Here is a 6,000-nt window from a genome sequence, read left to right as displayed (position 1 = left end):
ATATTGACCTAAATTGACGAAGAAATGAAATGTAAAAAAAATCAATTTACTGAATATATATTAGAGCAGAAAGTAAAAATATTGTTTTTTTTTGTTTGTTTTTAGCGAAAAAAATAAACACAGTGGTGATCAAATACCACCAAAATAAAGCTATATTTGTTGGGAAAAAAAGACATAATTTTTTTGCGTTTGGAGTTTTTACATTTTATTTGTGTACAGCGTCGCACGACCGCACAATTGTCTATTAAAATAACGCAGTGCTGTATTGCAAAAAAATAAAATAAAATGCCCTGATCATGAAGGGGAGTAAATCTCCTGAAGGAGAAGCGGTTAAATGATGACATGAAGTGCCAACTCGTGGGTAGTATACATGGAATGGCACAACGTTCTCATGTTGAAGTTTATAGCTGCGCGCTCTTCCTGATTGTACCCTCTCGGTGTCCGTACATGTTGTGAGGCTGACGTCAGCTCTCGGAGGGCGGGGCTCAGCCGCACCCGGAAGCGTTTGAGAGTGCCGGGCAGAAGAAGTGCTGGAAATTCGGGTAACAGTGGGGTTTGGTGTGGGTGAGGGGTCCGCTGAGTGTGAGCTGTAATATCAGTGTAGACAGGCGGCTTGCCTTCCTCCATGGAGCACACACACTCGCATACACGCACGTGTAGTCTGAGCCGCCCCGGGAGCACAGCCTGCTGCTGGGACTGTCACCTGTGTGTGACTGACTGCAGTCCCCCCTATCAGCATGTCATGGGGGGAGGGGAGAGTGCCCCCCATGTCAGTGAAGGATCACATCACTACACCTGGCCATATAACTTTTATTTCCTGCTAATATTTCTTCTTACTGCTGCCTGGAAACAGGGAGAGGAAAATAAACCACAGTGAATAAAATGATCAGACCTCCTAGAACTGATCATACATGATCTAGCTTCATATAGTCACACAGACATCAGCTGTCATCTCAGAGTGTCCATAGAATATTGGTGTGATCAATGCCATCTTCTCCTCTGAGAACGTCCATAGACAGCCCATGTAGTATGGTGTGTGTGTATGTCTTATCTGTCTGTCCTCCTCGGTACAATCATCTCACCCCCCGAGATCATTCACACACATCAGAAGATTTGGGGTGCCCTTATACTGGGGCTTCTTAAACTGAATCTTGCCTGAATTAGGTTCTTTCCTGATTTGCCCTCAGTCCTGGTTCACACTGGTGCGATGTGGGAAACCCTGCGATTCAGTGCCGATTCCCTCAGCGCACCTGACTCGCACACTGGTTCACACTAACATCTGCAAACCGCTGGGGGTGTCAATGTTAACCACTTCCCGCCCGGTCAATAGTAAATTGACGTGGCGACCGGTGGTGCGGTGTGCCAGTCTGACACACGGCTACACCGATCTTGGCAAAGAGCCTCTGGCGGAGGCTCTTTACCACGTGATCAGCCGTGTCCAATCATGGCTGATCACAATGTAAACAGGAAGAGCCGCTGATTGGCTTTTCCTCACTCGCGTCTGACAGACGCGAGTAGAGGAGAGCCGATCGGCTGCTCTCCTGACAGGGGGGGGGTATGTGCTGATAGTTTATCAGCACAGGACCACAAGCATGTCACCCAGGACCACCAGGCATGCCCCCTAGACCACCAGGGAATGCCAATCTGTGCCAAGGAAGCTGCCAATCAATGCCCAGGCAGCTGCCGACCAGTGCCCACTCAAAATCCCTGCCAGTGCCCACCCAAAATCCCTGCCAGTGCCACCAGGGATACCCATCATTGCCGCATATAAGTGCCGCGTGTCAGTGCCCATTAATGCCCATCAGTGCCATGTATCGATGCCCAGCAGTGCCGCCTATCAATGCCACCTATAAGTACCCACCATTGCAGCCTTTTAGTGTCGCCAATCATTGCCGCCTATCAATGCCCATCAGTGCTGCATATCAGTGCCACCCAACAGTGCTGCCTACCAGTGCCCATCAGTGCTGCATGTCAGTGCTCGTCATTGGCGCCGCCTCATCGGTGCTGCCTTATCAGTACCCATCAGTGAAGGAAAAAACGTAATTATTTACAACATTTTATAACAGAAAAAAAGAAACACTTTTATTTTTTTCAAAATTTCCGGTCTTTTTTTATTTGTATTGCTAAAATTAAAAACCCCAGAGGCGATGAAATACCACCAAAAAAAAGCTCTATTTGTGGGAACAAAATGATAACAATTCAGTTTGGGTACAGTGTAGCCTGACCGGGCAATTGGCATTTAAACAGTGACAGCGCAGAAAGTTGAAAATTGGCTTTGACAGGAGGGGGCGTAAGTGTCTGGTATTGAAGTGGTTAAAGGTAATGACCCCTCCAGATTGGATCGCAGTGCGATCTGTCAAACGGTACAGGAATCTGATCTCATAGGTATGAACGCCCATGCAATCTGATTCCAGGGCGGACCAAAAAAAGGGTCCTGCACCATTTTGGTGTGAATTATATGCAATTTCATCCATACAGTTTGTATGGCTGAATTCACATCGCACAGACATTGCATGTGATCTGCACAGCAATGCCAAACACAATATTGCCCACTCACACATTCATGGAAATGGCTGTAATGATGCTGGGGGCTGTAATGACCACCGGCTGGAAACCACAGACAATCTGAATTGAGAAATGTCATCAGCACACAAAGGATTCCTCAGAAGGGTCCAAAGCTTTATTCACATGGTTACATGGTACACATAGCCGTATGTGTACTGTGTGACCATGTAAATAAAGCTTTGACCCTTCTGAGGAATCCTTGGTGTGAGGATGACATTTCTCACTGCACAGCAATACGGTGCAAATCCCGTGCAATGTCTGTGATCGCATAAGTGTGAACCCAGTATTACACTGGGTCAGAGAGGACAGAGTTGTTGTAGTTTAAGAGGTTGAAAACCTCAACAAAAAAAAACCTGCAGTGGCGCCCGCATTCAGCTCCCACGCCTGACCTCTTTCACCGGAGTTACTTCTGGGTTGGCATGCTCTGTTGCTGTGATTGGCCGGAGCCACAATGATGTCACTCCCTGGGCATACGCACAGGAGCTGCCAGTCACGGCACGGCCATTGTAGAAACGGCACCAGCGGACTGTTTCTTCAGTGCAAATGCGCCAATGACATCGGCAGCAGTGCATATAGTGAATATCTCCTAAACTGTGCAAGTTTAGAAGATGTTTCCAGTACCTACGGTTGAGTCTTGTTATAGACTTATCTGTAAGTACAAGTGGTGTAACAGAGTTTTACACCCACTTTAAGGCAGGATATAACCAAGGAGTGAATAAATTGTTTTGTGGTGTCATTAGGAAGGGGCAAATCCTGGAAATGTTGCTGAGGTTAAGGTGGCAATATTTAGCCAGTGAATGGGTGTGGGGGCTGTAGGAGAGGTCAGAGTCTAGGATTCCACCCAGCACAATGGCTGTGCCTTTGTTCTCAATAGTAAAGCCATAGGGAGGGGATCAGAGAGGAGGAAATATTACAAGCTCTATGAAGAGAACTATTCTCTGGCATGGTTTGCACTCACACTGCAACAAACCATTTTGAATCACAAGTGAATGACGTCCAGGGCCGTCTGTTCCAAGTGATTCTAGGCGCAGTGCGCTTATCCAGTCTGGGGTGCAGTTCAGAGCACCCACACTACACAAAAAAACTGGCCTATAGGGCTGAACTATGTCTGGGACTGGTTCAGATTTCCAGTCTGAATGTATCCTTATACTAAAGGCAAAAACCCTTTTTTTTGGATAGAGTAGAGTAGGATTAGCGCACCAGTCAGGTTTTTATTGCATGTGTTCCATTAGGAATACTGACTTTCTATATTTATCCTGTTTACCTTTATCACAGGGAGTAAAAAAAAAATGAATTTCAGGTTGTGACCAGAACAGGTATAGAGGGCAAATCTTCTATTGAATATGCATGTATGATCTGTCTCTCTTCTGAAATTGCTGCAATCATCTAATGAAAGATCGCAGCAGAAGCAGTCCATCAGCAGCGCGTGTGCGTCCCCTGCAGGCGAAGGTGCAGAATCACATACATATGTATGTAATTCTGCACAGGAGAGACATGCTGTAGCAGTAGAACTAGAACTGCTATAGGGCAGTGTTAAAGTGGTATATATACAGTAATAATATTAGCCAGTAGGGTAGACTGGAATTCATAGCATGTGTATGTTGCCAGTAGAGGTGCAAATGAGTAAGCCAAGGTTAAGCCACTGCCTCTTGGAATGAAAATGAGGGCACATTCAGTAAACAGCCAATAGTCTTGTGCACATAATCTTAAAATAAAAGGACTAACTTCCCAATGGGGAACCATCCATTTTCCCAATGGGGAACCATCCATCCAGCCTGGCTGGATTCATGTTTACTAAGTTTGCTTCTAAGATACTTATTAAGAGCCCCCTCGTTGGAATATATGTGCTTTGACTACCATTCTGTTTTTATGGTGACTTACTCACATTGGGTCTGGTTGGTTCTCCATTGGGAAGTTTTGCTTGTTGAGCATGCATTCATGATACATCATACACCAACATCATCATCATTCAACAAGATTATGCATAGACATTTGTTTGTTGGCTATTGGGTGTGCATACATAATTTAGCTGTTTGTAGAGAACCTGCATTGTCTCATCTGAGATTGTCTATAAACATCTGAGTATTGGGTATGCATGCACAATCCAACTGTCCTCAGACACCACTATCATCTCATCTAAAGCCTCGTACACACAATCCAATTGTTGGCAGGGGATTGTCTGTTGACAGACTGTTGTCCTAAAACCTGACCGTTATGCCGTGTACACACGATTGGAATTTCCGATGAAAAAAGTCTTACGGAATTTTTTTCATCGGATATTCCGACCGTGTGTGGGTCCCATCGAACTTTTTTCCGTCGGAGTTTAAAAATAGAGCACGTTTTATTTTTTTCCGATGAAATTTTCGTCTGTGTGGAACTCCGACGGAGAAAAAAACACGAGTGCTCAGAATCAAGTCGACGCATGCTCTGAAGCATTGAACTTCATTTTTCTCGGCTCGTCGTAGCGTTTTACATCACCGCGTTTTGGACGGTCGGAATTTGGTCTGACAGTGTGTATGCAAGACAGCTCCGATCGTGTGTACGGGGCATTAGTCACTCCTTTTGACAATTGTTGTCCAACTTTCTGCCAACAAATGTTGCATGACATGCTAGTAAATTTTTGGCGGACAACAGTTGGTTGATGGTCAGTTCACAAGTCTGTCACAACAAAAGTTGGAAGTACAAACACGCATGCTCGGAATCAGTGCTCACCAAACACAAATTAGCAGAATGGGCCCAAAGTGTGGCGTTCAAGAGGTGAAATTCCTTGTAGTACGTCACTACGTTCGTGTTTGTTGCACGGACATTGTGTACTGTTAGTATGCAAGACAAGATCCAGGCACACGCCCTTAGGACAAAAATCTGACGCTCTGTTGGCCAACGATCAGATCGTGTGTACGAGGCCTATTGATCGGATTTCCTTCGGACAAAGTCGTGGAATTTGTTCTTCTCGATGGGCATTGTTGTGGGCAGGTAAATTGTAGTTCCCGGGAAGTTTCCTGGCCTGTCATTCAAGGTATGAGGTAATGGTGGACAGGACTGGCCGGTAGTCCCTTGGACTGTCAGTCTTTGAATGCATTAAAGGAGAAGTCCAGCCTGAACTCGTTTGGCTGGGCTTCTCTTATGGGTCACAGGAGTGCAATTCGTTTTGCACTCCTGTGACTCGTTTTCAGCAGAGAGCGGTCTCAGATGCGCTCTCTTCTGACGTCACTGCCATCAGTCCAGGCATCGCATCATCACGACAATGAAGTCTGGTCTCGCCATGTGCCTGGACTGATGCCTGTCTTAGGCCGCGTACACACGGTCGGTCCATCCGATGAAGCTGACTGAAGCTGACTGATGGTCTGATGTGCATACACACCATCGGTTATGCCTCGTTTCCACTGAGCGGATCGGTTCGGGTCGCTTAGAATGGAACGGGTTAGAATGGTCCGG

At 46.1% G+C, this 6,000-nt stretch overlaps 1 protein-coding gene across 2 annotated transcripts in view; it reads left to right on the top strand.

Moving 5' to 3' along the window:
* Window positions 1–433: 433 nt before the first annotated feature.
* The window catches only part of ATG5 (autophagy related 5), a 247,334-nt gene continuing 241,767 nt past the window's right edge, over window positions 434–6,000 (top strand). For both annotated transcript variants that reach the window (XM_040350178.1, XM_040350179.1), the window contains exon 1: window positions 434–542. The gene's annotated coding sequence lies outside the window, so the exon portion shown is untranslated. The remainder of the gene's footprint in view (window positions 543–6,000) is intronic.

The sequence above is a fragment of the Rana temporaria genome, chromosome 4 (assembly GCF_905171775.1).
Source record: "Rana temporaria chromosome 4, aRanTem1.1, whole genome shotgun sequence".
In the NCBI taxonomy this organism is placed as follows: domain Eukaryota; kingdom Metazoa; phylum Chordata; class Amphibia; order Anura; family Ranidae; genus Rana; species Rana temporaria.
The sequence above is the reverse complement of the archived record's forward strand: the minus strand, read 5'-3'. Positions and strand labels throughout refer to the sequence as shown.